Source organism: Octopus bimaculoides, chromosome 25 (assembly GCF_046866305.1).
Source record: "Octopus bimaculoides isolate indiv1 chromosome 25, ASM4686630v1, whole genome shotgun sequence".
Taxonomy (NCBI): Eukaryota; Metazoa; Mollusca; class Cephalopoda; order Octopoda; family Octopodidae; genus Octopus; species Octopus bimaculoides.
The window spans coordinates 2,254,183-2,276,604 of record NC_142952.1 but is presented as its reverse complement, the minus strand read 5'-3'; the positions used below and the strand labels follow the sequence as shown (position 1 = coordinate 2,276,604).

Sequence of the window (22,422 nt, the reverse complement as noted above, 5' to 3'; positions counted from 1 at the left end):
ATTAATGCTATGGCTGTTATTACGACAGCAGTTATATCACTAACACTGATTATCATTACAATAACAACAATATCGTTAGCGCTGTAATTATCATTACAACAGCAGCTCAATTATATCACACCAATCATCATTACTGCAACAGTTACCTCACCAATATCATAATTATCATTCCGACAGCGAGCGTATCATTAGTAATGTAATCTATCTTCTATACATATTGTATAGCTGAGTTTGTCCCCTCTATGTTTAGCCCCCTGTGGGCAATAAAGAACCAGAACAATGTCATTACTATGGTTATACCATTACAACATGTATACAATTATTACTGATACATCATTACGACAGTTATGCATGTGAAGTAATGATATAACTATAGTAACGATGTATTTAAGGTGGCAAACTGACTGAGTCGTCTGAGTATGAAATAAAGTTCCTTGTGGTGTTTGTAATGACTCACTATGTCCCAAGATCAAATCAGAGGTCAACTTGATCTCAAGATCTGAGATCAAATACAGCGGTCAACTTTACTTTTCCTTTGTATTTCAGCCAAGAAAGTAAATATCAACCAAATCCTGAGTTGATTCGTCATTTAGCAATTCTCTGTCTGTTTGTCTGTCTGTGTCTTTCTTTCTCTCACTCTATCTCCTTGCATCTGGAATTGGCTCTGTTGTGCTGTGAGAAGGGTCATAGGGATGGGAAGAAGAGGTGGATGCCACAACAATCATACACATGCCTATAGCAGAAAATATTTAATGTTGCAAAGGTAATGGGCCGGCAGAATCGTTATCGTATCGAATAAATGCTTAGAAATATCTCTTCTCTTTTACGTGCTGAGCTTAAACCCTGCCGAGAACAACATGAATTATGAGTACCAGCGAAAACTGCTGGCCTTATTCCAAAATTTGAAACTATTATCTAATGTTTCAGATTTTTTTAACATTAGATATATTTCGTCTCCTCGTGGCACAACATAAATCTGGTTTCATTTATTTTATTTATGTATTTAAAAAAAAATCACATTGCAGTTATGCACTTCCTGAGTTCAATTCCGTGCCCCGGCATCTTACATCGGAGTTCGTCTATCATAGCCTTAAATCAGCAAAAGATTAATTCAATAAAATTGGTAACGAGAAATGAAAGTTGGATCTATTACTTGCCGAGAGATAGCACTATCTATCAATTACACCAATTAGATTCCGTCAATCGTAATCTGGATAAACTAATGATATTACCTTGCCACACGAAATACGAATATCAAAGACATCTTCGTAATTATCCAATCTCCATCAGATAGGCTTCCTACTACCATATTATATATATATATATATATATATATATATATATATATATATATATATATATATATATATACGTGTGTGTGTTTTCATGTATATACGTACATATCTATGCATGCATGTATAATCTTAATTTATTATTCAATGTATATATTAAGCATGGAAGACATCAAATGGACTGCATTATTTAAAAACTATTCAAGGTAACTTTTTCATTGACGTGTCATTCAGAAAGTCAGTTTACCCATGACTAGTGTACATGTATATGTGTGTATATGCATATGTACATGTATGTATTTACATATGTATGTATATATGAGTAAACCATTCGATATATCATTATGCTGTAGAAACACAATGCTCAATATTAAAACTAGCGAAGGTGGTGAACTGTCAGAAACGCTTGCACGCCGGGCAAAATGCTTAGCGACATTTTGTCTGTCTTTATGTTGAGTTGAAATTCCCCCCAAGGTCGACCTTGCCCTTCATCCTCCAGGAGTTGATAAAATAACCACCAGTCGAGCTCTGGGGTCGATGTAATCTATTTACCCCACTCCCACCGAACTTTCTGGCCGTTTGCCAAAATTCGAAATCAATATTAAACCTAGTGTAATATAATGTAATCTAATATGCATGTAAAATACAGGTAGAAAATGTAGATTTATTTACAGTAATTCGAAATCTCTGCCACTTCAGACATTTAGTTACTGAATGACAGCCGTAATACTATATTTCCTCATTTTTTTCTTTCTCTGACGCCTTATCAAGCTAAATGTCTGATTAAGCATTTAGGATTTTATTCTCAGAAACGTTTGCCGAAGAAGGTTAAAATAGCAATGCGACAACCTTAAATGACAGGGCAAAGTCATGAGAAAATTTGAATTTCGTTTATTTGCCAATTCTTGGAATAGGGCGTTTTTATCACTGAAATATGGGTAATAGAGACAGTTTATTTTGTGAGAGAAGTAAATTGTTTAATCTGCTCTGTTGTTTACATGATTCATTACCTTACATACACAACGTTTCCATTGGATGTTCCAGCAATTTCAATTACATATGGATTCGTTTAGCAAGAGAGAAAGCGAGAGAGAGAAAAGAAAGGAAATAAAAAAACGAAGAAGAATTAATATAGCCATTCAACATCCGGCGAATTCGATGGAATGAAATTTCGACAAAGTTCTCTTGTCAGGAGCGGAAGTTACAAGTTGCTAGCACCATATTAGTATAGCAAGTGGGTGTGTGATGTGGGTATGGTGCACGCATGCGTAATGATGAGTGTGAAAGAACTTTTCGGCAAGGCTTGCACCACACTATGACGACTCTCATGAGCAATACCAAGATTCCTAGAGACAGTTAAAGTGTAAGTTATCAGTCTCGGTGGAGCAGCGAGTTTTATGTACAATTAAGCCTTCACTTAGAGCGATACCTTGATGAAATCCAGGGAGAGCTCATTCCCAAAGGGATTACTGGCACCTTCGGATACCAACTTGAATGGTTCTACCTCTTGGTGTGTGTGTGTGAATGTACATATATATATATATATATATATATATATATATATATATATATATATACTCACACATGAATGTATAAATATATATATATATATATATATATATATATATTTCTTTATTGCCCACAGGGGGCTAAACATAGAGGGGACAAACAAAAACAGACAAAGGGATTAATCCGATAACAGCGATCCCAGTGTGTAACTGGTACTTATTTAATCGACCCCGAAAGGATGAAAGACAAAGTCGACCTCGGCAGAGTTTGAACTCAGAGCGTATCGGCAGACGAAATACCGTTAAGCATTTCGCCCGGCGTGTTAACGTTTCTGCCAGCTCGCCGCCTTTATGTATAAATATATGTGTGTGAGTATACGTATGCATCTATATATGCACACATATACTCACTCACTCACACACACACACACACACACGATACAAGCTATATTGATTGAACTCTGGCTTTCTCGTTTTTTTTACTGCTGTTGTTTCCTCCTCTCCTCTGTAGTCATCCGATACCAGATATGTCGCATCGTATACTGCAGTGACAACCCAGTTCTCACTCAGCTCAGGCGGTTTTGTTTTGTTGTTTTCTTTCTCCTTCAGCTCCGTCCAAGACTGTCTGCTTGACACATATGTGTCTCAATCAATAAGGGAGATTCAGCATGACACAGAATGTGACAAGGCTGTCCCCTTTGAATTACAGGTACAATTCATTTCTGCTAGGTAAGTGGACTGGAGCGAGATGAAATAAAGTATCTTGCTCAAGGACACAACACCTAGCCGGGAATTGAACTTACAACCTTACGATCGTTAGCTGAATACCGTAACCACTAAGCTACACATCTTCACACATGTATGTGTGTGTGTGTGTGTATATATATATATATATATATATATATATATATATATATATATACACACACACACACATACATGCACACCGATGCGCATACACACACACGCACACACAAACGTATATAGTATTTGCCGGCATATAAGACGGTTTTTTAAAATATTTTTATACACATCAAAAGCTATCATGCGTCTGTCTAATGGAGCCATATTACAAATGGGAGACCGAGTGTCGTAGACTAGGGAACCGGATGAGCATCATCCTGCTGGGTCTAATAATTGTTACTAATAATAAAATATTGTACGCAAGCCAAATCATTACAGAATTTTAGCACAAACTTACAAAAAAAAAACAAAATTGCTTACAGCACGTCGGCAGCTCTGAGTGGAAGTCACATAATAACATTACGTCTGCATTACCCACACCTGAAATATCTTGCATTATTTGATACCTGTATTGCCTTTAAGAGACATTTGCTTACCACCTAAACCGGTGGTATTCAACTGGTGTCCATATAGGATTTTTATAAGATTTTGGAGGGTCCACATAAAATATTAGTAAATTGAGGGGGCCGATGGTATTTTAAGAGCCCCTGAAAAAATGTTGCTTTAGATGTATGCAATGGTATGTATTACAAGAAATAGTTAGGTTCCTTTCTCTAACATTTTACATAAGTTCAAATTACATAAGTTAACGTGTGAAAAACAAAATAGGAAATTTTAAAAGAAGTTTCTATAAAATTAGTTTTTAAACATCGAATTGCTACGTGGGTCCACCAGAATAAAATAGTAATCAAAGGGGTCTTTAGATAAAAAAAAAAAATGGCTGAGAACCACTGATCTAAATGAAAAATTTTCCTAGAAGGATTAAAGGAATGTTAAATTTTCATCCACCTTTCCGCTATTTGCAATGGATGACAACAAAATCATAGCGGACGTGTACCACTTTGGTGTCTGATTGCAGGTACATAGAACAACATAGCCTGAAATACGAGTTTTAAATCCTGTATGGCGACTCTTTAAACAACTATACAATTGATCTGTAATAAAATAAAGCCGAAACGCAATAATCCCATAAGGTTTATGATAAATTTATGGTTTCATACTTTATTCCAATATAATGTCGCAACATTTTGTTTACTTGCACAGAATCATATGTTTGCTATTACAAAATCACTTTGAACTCTCTTAATACCTGTATGATGAAACATTGGAAATTTTTTTTTTCCGCAACATATATTTGCCAAACAAGAAACATCTTACGCGAAAATGCGTCTTGCGTCTAATACGCCGGCAAATACGATATATATGTGTATGTATGTATGTATCATCCAGACTATCGGATATTGTTGTACACTGCTGGTTACAATGCCCTTCCTCGCATTGTTCTAACTTTCAAATGAAAAATTCATATTACTGACTAAGCGAGCAGACCACACAGACATCCCCACCACCACACACATGCATACAACAACCAAATCAGATAACCACACACACACACACAAACAAGCTGTCTTGACTTAAAACAAAAAGGCCTTGCCTGTTTGTTAGTGATCGGTTTGAATTCTGCAAAGGAAGAAAATCTCTAACATACACAGAACCAGGGGGTAGTGCAATCCCAGTGTCAGAATTGGTGCATGACCTGAGTAATGACGCAACATTCTATGTGCATATTGCCAGGATGGCAACACGGTGCACGCAAGTAGATGGATTGATTCTGAGATCATCCAGAACCAGGAAAAAAGATACCATGCTACTCCTACGGAAAACCTTCCTTTTCAGTCTTCTGAATTACTGCTCCCAACTATGGTCACCGCAGAGCGCCAAGCTGGTATCAGAACTTGAGGCAATCCAGGGCCACTGCACAGAGTAGTTTGACTTAGTGAAACAAATGAGCCTCTGGGAAAGGCTAAAAGAACTGAAGCTCCACTCTCTAGAGAGAAGGCGTGAAAGATATGCCGTGATATACATATGGAAGGTCTGGCCCCTGACTTTGGGATTGAAAGCTGTACCAACCACCGAACTGGACAACACAGCATAGTACCATCTCGTCTTCATCAAAATAAGAAACCAATACTATAACAGTTTGGGTTTCAAGGGTCCACAACTGTTCAACATTCTATCAAACAACCTCAGAGATTTGCGAGATGTAGATATGGAGGTCTTCAAAGGGCGTCTTGATAAATATGCATCTGAGAGACCCGACCAAACCAAATCGCAGAAGGGGTCACCAAGAAGGGCCGCTCCGTCCAACTCGCTACTTCACCAAAAGCAATACAGAAAAGAAGCCCAAACACAGCGAAAGGCGGTGCTCCAGCATGGCCTCAGGAAAAGATAAAATATAAAAAATATATATGTGAGTGTATATATATGTATATGTACACACACAGCGACTTCTCGAATGAGCCTAACCGTTAACCTTTGTTTAGAACTCCGTGTAAAATCCCTGTGTATCCCAATTCCAATCAGGTATTAAACATGATTTCTTATTGGATTTTCATTTGAGATTAATAAACATTCGAATAGATTACAGAATGCATATCCAAGAACAGAATAAAACTGGAGTGGGGGGGAGTTTCAGTGTTGAATTTTTTAATTTATATTATGACATCATAAATCACGTCATTTATGAGGTGTCATAATATAAAAAATTTCTTAAACAAATGTCAACCCTATTCCGCTTTTGGATGGGGGCACCAGTTTTCATTTATGTTTTATGTAGTGTTTTTGGTACCGAAAGACTTTCAAACTTTGTATACTTATCTATTTTGTGTTATAGAACAGAAAAAAATTTTTGTATTCGAATTTATTTCATGTAAAAAATTGTTTTATTTCGATAATTTCTACTAATCACTGACGTCTATTCAGTTGAAAACAGCGCTGTAACGGTGTATATCGTATTAATCCCCTAACCCTAACCCTAACTAGACTGTTAACCGTAACCGTAACCCTAACTCTAGAATCCGAACTCTAAAATTGTTACACACATATTTACGCACAGCGTAATTTATTATATAAACAATATATGCGTATAAATTACGATTAAACCGGATGAAATATGTCACAGGGAATAACATTTTTATGACCGCCCAGCAGTAACTCTATTCAGCTGAATAGACGTCAGTGATTGGTTGAAATTACAGAAATACGACAACTTTAACATGGAATAATTTGTGAATTCCTTTTTTTTTTTTGTTAAGAAGACTAAGAGTAAAAGATGTTTTATATGACACATTCTACCAGTGTTCCAAGTTTCAAAGTGTTTCGTTAAGAAAATACTGGTGCCCCCGTTTTAAAGTAGATCCCATCATAGAAACACATACACACGTGTCTGTGTGTGTATGCACGTATGTTTGTATGTGTATGTATATACATACGCACATTAACATAGCTAGAATGTGTGCCGCCCTTAGACCCCGCAAAAAACATATTGTCTACAGCAGACCCAAAAGTGCCACCCACTTAAAATTTTGAAGCGTCTGCTTTGAGGGTCAGTGTTGGAAAAGCTTCTTTCTTCTATCTTATAGACAATGCAGTTTTCCTTAGTATGTCGACAACTTCGACCGTGAGAGGGATTCAATTGTTGAGAGTAGGATAACGATAGGCTTATGTCAGCAGTAAGGAGAAGCCATCAGATCCCGATTGATTCTTGAGATTATCTCCCTTTCTTCTATGGTGTTGGTCTTAATTGTTCTTTAGTAATATTTCCTCTAGGTGCAAAAATGATTTCAATACAGGCGGTATCGTATTTGATATACCTGTATTCGTCTATGTGACCTCATCGATGGTTTGATATAAACGTACGTGCACACACACATACACACATTCATTCACACACAAATACACGCACACACCCATTCACATACATACACACATAGTAAAAGACAACTATCAGCATACACGTGCTATGTCCAGATACACACACACACACATCTAGAAGCAGGATCTAAGAGAACATTAGAGATGACAAACCCCCAGTGATAATGGCGGCGGTGGTGGGAAGGGTAGTTAATGACGAGAGAGATGGCAGCAATGATAATAATAATAATAATAATAATGTGCGCAACTGGTACTTGTTTCATCGACCAAGTAATAATAATTAATAATAATAATAATGATAATAATAAATTATTGGCCATGGGAATCTAGTGACATATTTTCAGCATCATCAGGTACAAGTGAACCACCACCAACAACAACAACAGCAACGAATTAGCTTCAACATGGTTATTCGACCTGCTCAAATTAGCAGCAAAATCTCGCCCAATCTTACCCTGCTGTTCTTAAAATAAAACTAGAGAAAAAAAGTGAATATATATATATATATATATAGTCCTTGATAGCAAGGACAGTCAAGGATGGGAAGCCTTCTCGTCTGAGGCTAAACAAAATCAACAATTCGTGCACACACACACACACACAGAGTCACTTTCATTACGAAACACTCAATTGATATATTATCTACTTTAACATGAATCTGCAGCTATCTCTATAGCGATAGATGATGGTCTGTGTATATCACAGGCGCATTTCCAATAAGAACAACAACAGCAGCAGCATCGGCAGTTCCGGAATCTCTGATGATTAGGAATTGCTTCCAGCATTTATTCTAACGAAACATACACTATACATACACACATGCATACATATATACACACTATGCATACATACATACACACGCACACAAACTATCTCTACACATGCGCATTGAGTACCGACTAAATTCATTTATTATTCTGCGCGCCTAAGCAAAAGCAGGGTATTGTAATCACTCTTTTACAAATGGATTCACTTAAAGTGTAATTTGTCTGAAAACAAAGAGTCTACCACTAGGTGTCGCGGCAGTAGTCTAAAGGGAGGTTATTAGTAAAAGCACCCACTACACTCACGGAGTGGTTGGCGTTAGGAAGGGCATCCAGCTGTAGAAACTCTGCCAGATCAGATTGGAGCCTCGTGCAGCCATCTGGTTCGCCAGTCCTCAGTCAAATCGTCCAACCCATGCCAGCATAGAAGGCGGACGTTAAACGATGATGATGATGACGATATATATATGAACATAATTAAAGGATAAAATCATTAAAGTTAATGAATTTTATCAATGGCCAGAATATAAAAAATAACTTTTCAGGTAAAATACATATAGAGAGATATATAATTGCATAGGAGAGAATTATACTTAAGGGCACGGAAACTACCATGCCTATATGCTGAAAATAGATGTCAAATACGTGCAGCCACTGCAAATCTTCACTATATATACACTGGTTGAACGCGGACTGATTTGAAATTCAAAAATAATTCAGATTATATATATATAGTGGGTGGGTAGGTAGGAAGGTAGATACATAGATACAAGCATGCATGCACATGTTGTGGTTGGCCCTCCGTCGCTTACGACGTCGAGAGTTCCAGTTGATCCGATCAACGGAACAGCCTGCTCGTGAAATTAACGTGCAAGTGGCTGAGCACTCCACAGACACGTGTACCCTTAACGTAGTTCTCGGGGATATTCAGCGTGACACAGTGTGACAAGGCTGACCCTTTGAATTACAGGCACAACAGAAACAGGAAGTAAGAGTAAGAGAAAGTTGTGGCGAAAGAGTACAGTAGGGTTCGCCACCATCCCCTGCCGGAGCCTCGTGTTACATCATTTCTCAAACTCAGTCGTCTGCCTCTTCACGCTGCGCATGTTTTCTTTGCTTGCAAGGAATGTGGGTAGATGCTGTTTTGTTTATTAGCAATATTTTGTTTTTTGTTAAATCCCTTGCTTTTATCTTAAATTTTGTAGAAAGACGATGAGGGTGGTGGTGGTAGTGGGTTTTTTTCTCTCTGGCATTATACCTTCTAAACCCTTGTTATCTATGGTGCTACAAATCTTAGCAACACGTAGCACTTTTCGTAATAAGGTTCAGAGATCGGTGGGTAAAATTCTTATATGTCAAATGTAGTCTATTTGACGTTGTGCTAATTATCAAGGGGCTGACTATATTGCAATTATTCCACCGGTTGAGTTAAGTAGCTCTTCCTAATATTATCAATCTGTCTTCAAATTTTCTAGCTCACCTATTCGATCTCGCATTTAATTGGATTTACCAACCAGCATTCAAGGCTAGAAACGAAGTTATCTAAATAGTCCTTGATAGTGGTAAACGCTTTACGTTTTGCTAGTGTCTCTAGTCACTCATTAGTTTTAGGTTTATCGTTTTATTAGAGGAAAACTATGAGAATTATTACATTGTGGTCGAAGCAATACCAGGGAAGAAACTGATATGAGACAGACTTAATGGAAGCTCCAAGTGGGCAATAGAAGTTTTACAAAACCAGAAGATAAAATAATAAAAATGTTAATACTTTCTATCATAGGCACAAGGCTTGAAATTTTGAGTGAGGGGGTTAGTCGCATTTCATTGAACCTCCAGTCCTTGACTGGTACTTATTTTACCAACCCCGAAAGGATGAAACACAAAGTCGACCTCGGCGGAATTTGAACTCAGAGCATTAAGTCGGATGAAATGTCACTGAGCATTTTGTCCGGCATACTGACGATTCTGCTGATCCAAATAATAAACAGCAGAAAGCTGAAGGAAGAAGGAATGAGTTGCGCATTCTTGTTTCATGTATGAACAAGTACCATTCTTCTATTTAGGCTCAGCAAGTTGGTGAAAGAGAGTTACGCTGATCGTACGACCCTCAATGACCTTAGCGAGCGAAAAAAGGCCCTCACGCGGGGGGTGGGGCGCTAATATCGCTGTCGGGCTAAACACACGCAAATAGGACTTCCTATATATATTTATACACACACACACACACATTCACACACACACATATATTCATATATGTATATACGTATATATATGTGTGTGTATATGTGTATGTATATATATATGTGTGTATACATATATCATATATACATACATATATATATATATATATATATATATATATATATATATATATATATATATGCATATATATATACATACATAAATACATACAGATGTAACTATAACAACATAGAGAGAGTAGAGCATATACATACACGCACGTGCGCACGGACACACACATCTATCAATATCTACATACAAGAGAGAGAGAGATGGAAAATGGGACACGGGTGGAGGAGAGAAAATATTTTGCTGAATAGAGACAGATAGATACATAGAGAGAGAGAGGTTGTGTGTGTGCGTGTGTATTAAGGCGTCAGGAATGCCGTTTCTGAATTAATGGAATGAGTTAATTGCATACGCAAGAGTGTTTGGTGACTCACATCTGAATTTCGGTAAGTAGAAGTGGTAGACTAGTGCATACCAAAACAAATATATGTATATATATATATATATATACACACACATGTATGTATGGTTACATCCATGTATATACATATAAATTCTCTTCATTACCCCCAACGTTCCAAAATGTTGAACAATAAATATACTTGATTGATGCAGCTTTGTTGAACAAATGAGTTGGAGGAAGAGAAAGATAGAGAAATACCTACACACACACACACACGTCTTTTATGTCGTTTCGATCATTGGATTGTGGCCATGCTGGGGTACTGCATCGAAAGGTTTTAGTCGGAAGAATCGATCCGCGATCTTATATTTTTAAACCTGCCACTTATTCTGACGATCTTTTCATGCCGAACTGCCAAGTTACAAGGATGTCAACAAGCCAACACCGGTGATGGGGGACAAGTACAATCACAAAGATACATATGTACAGGTGCAGTCATATACAGTATACGTACTATATATATATATAAACAAATAGTAAATGAGTATATGCATATATACGTACAGGTATGTGCATACCGACATCCACCTGTATGTATAGGTGCATATCTGGGTACAGGACATTGCAAACAAACGTAGATGAGAAAACACACGAGCCACATAGAGAACATTCTACTTCATCAGCTACCCACGTTTTAACACCGGCGTTTCGACGAGCTTCGGGCAGGACGCATCGTTAAAACAGCTCATCCCATGGACCGCAGATTAAATTTGTATACGCAAATTAAATCTAGCCATGGAGGAATGTAGTGGCGGACAAAAAACAAGACAGGAAAACAAACAGAAAAGGCTTTACGGCCAGACGAGAAAAATTATGTGTGTATGAACGCTGTGAAGCACGAACTTGAAAGGGACAAAGTGGTGCGTGCGTTTGCTCGGCGAAAGCCATATATATATATATAGAACATCCTAAGTGGGTGAGGACAAATAGATGAAACCGAATTTAGAAACAAGTATGTCATATAAGCAAAATATAAAAGAACAACGGTGAGATTATGGGCTTTAACCACAGTTTTTCTCGATAGTTCCGCACCAGGTGGAGATTTGTTTGATACTTTGAATCTCTCCTCTTTTATATATGTGTGTGTGTATACATTTATATATATATATATGTAGTGGCGCCAAATTATAGCCGCCATTGAGGAGGTGATAGAGAGAGACTAATGTCTCTATCACAACTATCAAACATTTACATATATATATGTATGTATATATATATATATCAGCTAACTGTTCTCCAGAAGTTACTCAAAGACTGCGAATTACGAAAACTTTCTGTAAGTACATGAATAACATAAGCACATCCCCACCACCACCACCCTATGTTTTCACGCACCCGATGCCACTTAAAGAACTTCCTTTGGTATCTGTCAACGCCATCGTCATTGTATACATTACATATATAAACTCTCCTGAAGCCTTGCATTTATTTATAAGCAATGAGTAAGAACATACAACATTTGTAGATACTGGGAAAAAAGTACTTTGCAATGTGGTTCTGTGTTAAGAAGTTTGATTTTCAACCACATGGTTCCGGGTTCAGTCCCACTGCATGGCACCTTGGGCAAGTGTCTTCTGCTACAGCTCTGGGTCGACCAAAGCCTCGTGAGTAAGTTCAGTGAATGGAAACTGAAAGAAGCCCGTCGTGTATGTAAACATATGTATATATCCATGTGTGTGTGTGTCTTTGTATTTGTGTTTGACAACCGCTGTAGGTTTGTTTACGTCCCCTGAGCAAATATAGCACTATAAGATGGTCAAGCCAACAGAGGGTCCTATGTGGCCTAACTTTCTTGACATAGGAAACTGTAAACAGTTCATCCAGTTCCCACACGTCTTTCTATTGCGGCAGAGGTTAATAAAAGAGAAGTAAGTCCACCACTGCCTCCATTTTGGCCTCTGGGTATTTCTAGAGGCGACTACTCTCCACTCTGTCGCAAGCATTTGGATTATATCACCCATCCGAAGATAACTTGATACCCTGGTGCATTGCTGTTTCCTATTACAAGAAACTCGTGAATAACGGCTTCTTCTCTTTACTCCATCCTACAAGTCTTGGGTGCCTTGCAAAGGTTATGGGCGTTGCCTTTTCTCTTCTAGGCCGTAAAAATAAATACAAAACAACGACTACTACAACCACCATTGCCACTACTACTATTGCTTCCACCACTACTAAAATAGAATGACATTTAGTACTAAATGTTTGAATACGAAGGACACTAACCCCTCGTTTTTCTGTTGGTGATTATGAAGGGAAATTGTAACATCAAGCCGCCTGGTTTAACATTTTCATCTGGTCCATGAGTGCCTTCAGCAGAGTTCGTTCTGTTGACAGCATTCGAATCAGGCTCCCGCTATGGACTCAGCTATGATTCCACGACGCACCGACATCTTGATGCCAAAAAGGAAAAATGTAAACGGCTTAAAAAAAAAACTACGTTTAAATCTATACGGTGATTCTTACTCGGCTTCTCAAACATTCGAGGACACCGATCCAAACTAGACACGACACATCACCACTTATCTAGGTAGACAAACAGACAGACGGACGGATTGTTGGATGGACAGACTGACGGTTGGATGAATGGATAATTTGATGGACTGATGGATGGATGGATGCATACATATACATGTATATATTATAGGCGCACATACATACATGCAAACATACATACATACGACCAAAGCTTCGTGATTGGATTTGGTAGATGGAAACTGAAAGAAGCCTGCGTGTGTTTGTGTCTGTGTAAATGTTTGTCCTTCACCATGTCTTGACAAGCGGTGTTAGTTTGTTTACGTATCGTAATAGAGTAAGCATCAGGCTTTAAAGAAATTAAGTCCCGGGGTCGATTTGTTCGACGAAACCCTCCAAGGCGGCGCTCCAGCATGGCCGCAGCACAATGACTAAAACATAAATTATAAAGATACACACTTTTTTTTTTACGCACATGCACTCGCATATATTCGTATTTGTGCTTATATATAAGTATACATCTATGTATGTATGTACACACACACATACATGCATATATAATGTTTTGTACTGAGTATTTTTATGGCATTTAAGCATTCAAATGTGTGTATATTATTTATACATACAGACAGAAAGGCAGACAGACAGATAAACACGCACATATACACACATATGATGTTTGCAATTGGATTTCGAGCAATGCCATCGCTTGACTGTTGTGTTAAACAGGCACAGTAGAGACGTGGCATTTCAATCCTGCTAAGGACCGACGCTCCTTTGCACAGATGTGGCAACGATGGGCGCCTCTAGCAGCAGGTGTTCAGAGAACTTCCCACTCACGCTGAGACATGCCTTCATTCCATCGTGGAATCTTTCATTGAGCGTTTTGCCTTTTTCGGCTACGACCAACTATGATATGCACCGCATAATAAAGATGTTAAAAATCAAGGGGTATCTTATACCTAAAGCTTTTTTTAATTGTGGAAAAGCCTTGCACAGAGCCAATCCCCGTCTCTAAACAACATATGTCTATACCACTCACATTTTACACTCAAGACTGAACACACTTCTCTCATACCTCTTTCCACCCATACATCCAGCGCTGGATTAACCATTAAGGAAAACGAGCAGGTGCTTAGGGCATGGAGGGAAGTAGGTGGGAGGGAGCACCACAGAAATGGTAAATGGTTTACGGTACAAAACAAAATCACTTTAAACTTGCTAAAGTAATATTCGAACTGGTTTATATGATCGGGAATATAATTTCGAAGTGTTTATGGTGTCATAAACACGGCCGCACCCAGAATGCACATGTTTTACAGTCACCCCTTTCTTGGCGGTGAAACAAGACTCTTTAACGACACCCAGAATGTCCTGAAGGCTGTTTTACGTGGCCAGTTATTTACAGATATATTGTTGACTGCATCACACACACACACACACACACACGTAGATGTTTGTGTGTGTTGTGTCTGCGACCATGTTTGTCCTTCCATCACCACTTGATAACAAACGAAATGCCGTTAAGCATTTCGCCCGGCGTTCTAACGATTCTGCCAGCTCGCCGCCTTCTTGTGCCCAATGTTTCAAAGCAAAAGGCTGTGAGCTGGCAGAATCGTTAGAATGCCGGGCGAAATGCTTAACGGCATTTCGTCCGCCTTTACGTTCTGAGGTCGATAAAATAAGTACCAGTTGAGCTCTGGGGATCGATGTAATCGACTTATCCCTTCCGCCGAAGTCGCTGGCCTTGTTCCAAAATTTAAAACCGATGTTTCAAAGCAGTTATTATCTAAGGTTTTAAATTTGCGTTTACAAATGCACGAAGTTATTCACTCAGTGAAGGACGGGATAGTCATGGTTGGGACAACAACCGGGAGAAAGAAAAATAGTGACTGCATTAGCAACTGCAGCAACAGTCAGATTATAGCGTTAACAACCGCATACGCTGCATTTGCAACCGAAATAGCTAGAAAGAAAGAAGAAATGCCGGTGGCAGCTTGAATGATAAAGACATGAAAACGAGCAGTGACGTGACGTAGCAACAACGGCGAGGGTATCAGTTAGGTTGTTGTATAAGGAATGAGTTGCAGATAGTTGCTGCGTTAGCAACCACAAAAGAAATCGAACGGTGCAATAGCAACAACAACAACATCAGTTGTAACAATAAGAACTCACTCAACAACAGTTATAATGAACTAAAACGACGGGCGGTGAATTGACTGAATTGTAAGAGCATCGAATAAAATATCTTGCGGTATTTTCATCTCCCTCTCTCTCTCTCTATCTATCTCTCTCCCTCCCTCTCTCTCTCTCTCTCTCAACTATTTGCGTTCTGAGTTCACATACGGCCGAGGTCAGCTTTTGCCTTTCATCCTTCGGGATCGATGGATCGATAAAAATAAAGTACGAATCAAGTACTGGGATCGATGGTATCGGCTAACAGGCGTGGCTGTGTGGTTAAGAAACCTGCATTGTCACCGTGTGGTTTTGGTTTCAGGCCCACTACTGTGCGGTACCTTAGGCAAGTGTCTTCCTCGTTAGACCCGAGCCGGTCAATGCCTTCCGAATGAATTTGATAGACGGAAACTGTGTGGAAGCCCGTATGTTGGAGCACCGCATTGAACGGTTTTAATCGGACAAATCGACCCAGGACATTTTTTAAAGTCTAATACTTATTTTATCGATCTCTTTTGCCGAACTGCTAGATTACGGGGACGTAAACGCACCAACACGGCAGTTGAGTGTGATCTGAGATAAATTTGGCTGTTATTTCTATCAGGCACAGCGACTGTATGGAGACTCCCTCATTGTCGTTTGGTATGCGAAAAGATTCTTTAGAAACATCTACAGAAATGGCGCATATTACGATACATTTCCCGATTTTATTTTTCATATTCGTTGATATTTAAATAACAGATGTCTTTCATTAAGTATGTGAGGGTTTTTTTTTTGTTTCGTATTTATTTTTCTTATTTATTTATTTTATTAAATTTCAGCTTTGCTGGCAACATTCATCTTGACATCAGATGGAATAATGCCAACCAACAAACAAAGATTGTTAATGTTAGTCCGCCTGAAACAACCTGATATATTTCGGCATGTCTCGCTGAGAACGATGTCCGGGGTTCTTGTATGTGAGCAACTAACCCACAGTGAACATACACAATCCAAGACATCCAGTTATAATGGTGGAATATCCCGCGATGTCCAGCGATCTTATATGCAAAAAAATCTAACTCATAGTAGACCCGCATATTCTACAACTAAAAAGTTTACAACAAATGTTATTTTGGGTGTTTCAGATTTCGTACCCCACTGGGAATGCGTTATTTTTAGTAGAATATTATTTCATAAGCTTGCTTTGGCCTTTTGATTAATTGAGTGTTTCCTGAATGAGAGACTACAGTCTAGTAATATTCTAAGATATTTAGAATTCTGGCAGTGATCCACCTCTCTTCCAGACCATAAGATATTTAAATTTCTATATATTCTATTTGCTTCCTTGCTTCTTAAAGGACGCGTAGAAACATGTATTTTCACACAAGATTGGTCATTCAAGGATTATTTTCATAGTAATGGTTGACATCATTTAAGACGGCATCCATGTTTGTTTTCTCTCGTCGCGTAATGTATACTTTCGATTAACCATTTGAGACCCTCGCTGTCTTCAGTTCGATTTTCGTGCCTATCCTCACCTGTGGCCATGAATGTAGTGAATGACCGTACGCATACCATCGTGAATACCAGCGGTAAAATAGGGTCTTCCGAAAGAAACAACTGTTACTTGATAGGGTACGTAGCTCGAAGTTCAGGGCATCTCTCCAGGACGAGTCGCTACTTCTTCATTGAGCGCTTACAGTTCTGCTACTAAGGACACATGATTAAAATGTCACAAAAACAAATTGTCAGACAGATTCTTCAAGCTGAACGAACCGGCAGGAGACCTAGGAGCAGACCAAAGATGAGATGGTTGGAAAATATCCATAGTATCAGTTGGAGGCGCTTGGGAATCCAGCCAAAAATGACGGTTTATTGTGACAGATTCCGAAGGAGGGGGCGCCTGAGCACTCTACCTCCATGGCTGATTCTAGAAGCGTAGGAAAATGGCAAGAATACCGATAACCTGTATAAAAATATTGGTTGGATGTTGGAACAATCCCCAAAATCCTATTGACACTCGAGGAACATACAAATGTAGAGGTTAATCTTATCGATGACTCAGTATTTAAATCGATCATATTGGTGTTACAGGACACATAGCAAAATCAGTAAATGAGTAGCTGAGGGGGACTCTCCTTTTTCTTTTCTTTCCTACATGTTTCAATCACTGGACTGCAGCCATGCTGGAGCACCACTTTGAAGGATTTAGTCGATCAAATCGCCCCCAATGCTTACGACCCATTGAGTTACAAGGACGAAAACAATCTACCACCTGTTTCAAGCGGCGGGGAGTGGGACGATAAATACAGACACGAAGAAACATACACACACTTATGACGGATTTCCCCACAGTTTCCGTCTTTTAAATCCACTCACAAGATATTGGTCGCTCCGGAAGTCAGTTACCTAGAAAAAAGTAAAAGAAAGTGACAAAAGAGGGAAGCAGACGACAGCAGATCACTGAAGTCAGATCACAACGACACAGGATCTTTGTGGGTTTTCGTCCTCTGTATGTCGAAAGCTTTAAAAAAATTTTTAATGTCTCATATAGATGTAATTTTTGACGCTGAATCCGAATTTATTATTCATTTATTCCAGAAAAATTTTGCAAAGTTGTAGAAAACCACAAAGATCTACGACACGTAGGCCAGTCATTCCTTCCCAGAACTGAAACTCCCCTTCCTATTCATGTAGTCCCTACATTACCTGACCTAAAGATGTTTAAACTGAACATCATTCACATCAGCCTCGCCTATCAGGAAGATACTTCATACAAAAGATACAATCATCTTCTTTAAAATAACGACCTTGTGAAAAGAAAGAGATCGCCATTGATCTTAAAACATTTGTGAAACTGGTGCCAGAAACAATCAGCAACAGCAGCAGACACCGAAGGTGCAGGCAATAGTTGATCAGGTGATGATTGTAATAAGCAACAGATAATAATTACCCAAAGTGTACAGCTGTTGCCAGAAAAGAGAATCACAAAGCCAGCAAAGGTGTGTAACTTATACGATATATGTATGTAATGGACTCCAGTTGTGGGCGACTAATGCTTATACAGATTACAGTTATATGTCAATACTTGCCAGAATTATTCAATATATGCCAGGAATGTGCAACCGGCATACGTAAAATGCAACTGATATCTGTAAAGTGCAACCGACGCTTGTAATGTCTGCGCAAAAGACGCTAAAAGTATGCAATGATCGTAAGAAAAGATAAAAGTGTCTGAAACAGTGACTGTATGCAACAATCAGTGGCATGCAGTAACAGTAAACCTGGAAATACATTCACCTAATCTGAAGAAAGGAGTTCGATCCTATTGCGCGGTTCCTCGGGAGTTTTCGTACAAATCCCTGGTTTACCAAAGCTTTCTAAGTGAAATCTGGTCGGAGGAGACGCGAGCATACGCACACAATATATGTATAGGTGTATATATACATGCATGCACACATACATACCATACATACATACATACATTTTCAGTATCCCCTCGTATATATATATATGTGTGTGTGTGTATGAAACTGAGTAAGCAGGGTTGTTTCAGTCATTGAACTGCGGCCATGCTAGGGCACCGCCTTAATGGACTTAGACGAACAAATCACACCCCATTTTTTCTTTTTGTTTTTTTAAGGGGTGTGGTACATATTCTACCGGTGCCTTTTACCGAATCGCTAAGTTACGGAGATGCAAGCAAACCAACACCGGTAATCAAGCGGGTGGTGGTGGGGAGAGTTAGAGGCTTGTACCTGAAACTCTGAGCAAGTAGAGGCATAAGGGCGAGAAGAGTGCGATTGCCAAAACGGAACCTTGGTGTACGCCAGAGTTGTCTGAAGGTTAGTTTAGAGACAGCTCAATCAACACACTCTGCAACGGTGCCATCTAACAAGAAGACATCAATCTAACATGTCGAGGAGGAGACGAATGGAAGCCAAGAGATTTGCATACTTAGTCACGGTCGGAAACTTTGTTGGCATCGAAAGCAAATATGTGAGAGTGTGTGTGTGTGTGTGTACGTGCATATGCTTATTGATGGTTAAAATCAAACCAGCAATAATAATGGTGGTGGTGGTACTAATAACAATAATAATAATAATAATAACTGCTTTTTTTTTCTTTGAATTCTAGTAATCAATCATATTTTACCATTTTTTAGCAAGTACTAAACGTCTAGCATTTAATCATATATGAAAGTACCTTTAGTAATTTTTTATTCATTAACCAAACCAAACACAATGTGACAATATAGTTCACATTAATATATTTCCCAATATTTTTTTTCTCCAGTCATGAATGTAACTTTTAAGCGTAGGCGTTTAATGTAACGTTCTCAACATTGCTGCATCACTTAATATACAGCTTCACTCATTCTGCTTACGATCTATGTAGACTCTGTTTATTCATTCCTATATTTAATTATTTATTGATATCTTTATCCTTTATCTTTTCTTCACTAGTTCATTTCACTTGGTTTTATTTTGCTTATTGTTAATTCACTATTTCGTTTCGTTTTGATTTTTGGTTTATTATTAATTACTTTGGTTTTTATTTGATTTGGGTTTGCTTTTTTTTTTCTTCTGCAAGCTATTCTTGTCGTTCCATCATCATTTTATTGTCGCGTATTTTTGGTCCAATGGGATTCCTAATGACTTTTTGAAATCTTTTGAAATTTTTTTCTTTTCCTTTTTTTTTTATTCACCCCCCCCCCCCCACCCCACCCCACCCCCCCGATACGTCCATTATATAAAGTAGCGTAGTGGCTCTGTTCATTTTCCCACAATTGTCCGAGGATTGTAAACATGAAACTCAGTCGTTGCAAATTGTGAAGTTATAGGGTAAAAAAAAAATAATAATAATATAAAAAATATACTCAGTACTTTTTCGTCTAGACGCAAGCATTACTGTGTGGTTAAGGAAGCTTGCTATACAAGCACGAGGTTTCGAGTTCGGTCTCATTGCGTGGCGCCTCATCTTGGGCAAGTGTCTTCCACTAAAGCTCCGAGCCAGTTAATACCTTGCTAGAGAATTTGGCAGATGGAAACTGTGTGGAAGCCTGTCATACATATATATATATATATATATACGCGTGCACATACATATGCGTACACAAACACACACATACATCCAAAATGTGTGAATGTGTGTGTGTCTGTCTGCGTGTTTGTGTATGCTTTTGTGTCTGTTTATGACCCCGTCCGCCATTTCCAAACCGGTGTTGGTTTATTTACGTCCCAGTGACTGAAGGGTTTCGGTAATAAAAAAAGGACACCGATAAAATAAGTACAGATTTAAAAAATAAAAATACAAAACAAAAGCAAAGAAAGAAAACATAAGTCCTGGGATCAAGTACAAATATAAAACCGCGCGCGCGCTTATACTTAAAGAGACAGACAGACAGTCAGATACATACATACATACATTCAGTAATTAAGGCAGCGAGCTGGCAGAAACCTTAACATGTCGGGCGAAATGCTTAGCGGTAATTCGTCTGTCCTTACGTTCTGAGTTCAAATTCCGCCGAGGTCGTCTTTACCTTTCATCCTTTCGGAGTCGATAAATTAAGTACCAGTTGCGTACTGGGTTCGATCTAATCGACTGGCCCCCTCCCCAAAAATTTCGGGCCTTGTGCCTAGAGTAGAAAAGAATATAGATATGTATTTATACACATATATAACACACATACACACGCACACACACAAACACCGTAAGGTCAATAAATATTAAAAAGATCACAGGGAAAACAAAGTTTTACAAAAAGATGTTAGTTTACCGCTTAAGAAGTAGAGATAAAAATATCCTAGCTTTTCGGACATTAGTCCTTCATCAGAAAATAAAGAAAACAAGAGAACCATGGGGAGAGAATGAGAGAAAAATAATGTTTGCGTAAAAAAGGGAGGTAGGAATGTACTACGTTTCGAAAATTATGTTTAAAAGTATTAAAAAATGGTTAAATTCAAGATGAAACCAGTGTACCTTGGATAAACATCCCTATAAGAGGTTTGAATATATTCGTTGTTACTATACATGCATACACATACATATATACATACATTACATACATATTTATGCATGTATATACATATATATATATGTATACACACACACACACACACACACATATATATATATATATATATATATATATATATACATACATACATACATACATACACACACACATAAGGAGAGAGAATTATTCAATTATTTCTGTACGGGTTACCTTACAACACGTGTGTTTGAGAAGCTGAATCAGCAAATAACTTACTTGTGTGTGTGTGTTAATCAGAATAAGTGAATTTTTTGCAGCTTTCATGAATGCAATATAACTATATTACGTATCAAGTACTTTCTCTTCTTTTTGCTCGCATAATTCCTTCTTTTCTTTTTTCTTTTTCGTGCCAGAACAGTTGACACACACACACGCACACACACACACACACAATATTACATTGCAAAACTTAACATTTCACTCAGCTCCAAAAACAATTTCATGACGATTTAGAAAGACAATAGTAGACAATTAAAATTTGGTTTAAATAAACTACTTACAGCAATAAACATACAAATAGTTATTCACCGTACACTTACAACGAGAGGCAAATGCAAAAACAGATCTTGTCTAGATAACAGAAGTGGAAAACACTCGACAGAATTCTACACAAAAATTTGCGATTAATGGCGGAAGCAACTCTAATAACATAATACAGGGCCAAAACGAACAGATAAAAGACATATAAATAGTGGTTAGCAAAAATAAACACGTGACTGAAGGCGTATAGATCTAACAGTCAAAACTTCAAATTCCGGTGGTCATGTCTACACCAGTTACA

The 22,422-nt window shown here is 38.2% G+C and overlaps 1 protein-coding gene across 5 annotated transcripts in view; it reads right to left on the bottom strand.

Annotated features, from left to right (window-relative positions):
• Window positions 1–22,422, bottom strand: part of LOC106877533 (B-cell lymphoma/leukemia 10) — a 55,343-nt gene that overhangs the window by 27,018 nt on the left and 5,903 nt on the right. Inside the window, exon 1 of one of the 5 annotated variants that reach the window (XM_089342321.1) lies at window positions 13,178–13,196. The exons of the other annotated variants lie outside the window; for them this stretch is intronic. The gene's annotated coding sequence lies outside the window, so the exon portion shown is untranslated. Of the gene's footprint in view, window positions 1–13,177; window positions 13,197–22,422 lie in introns of those variants that run through there. 5 annotated transcript variants of the gene reach the window in all.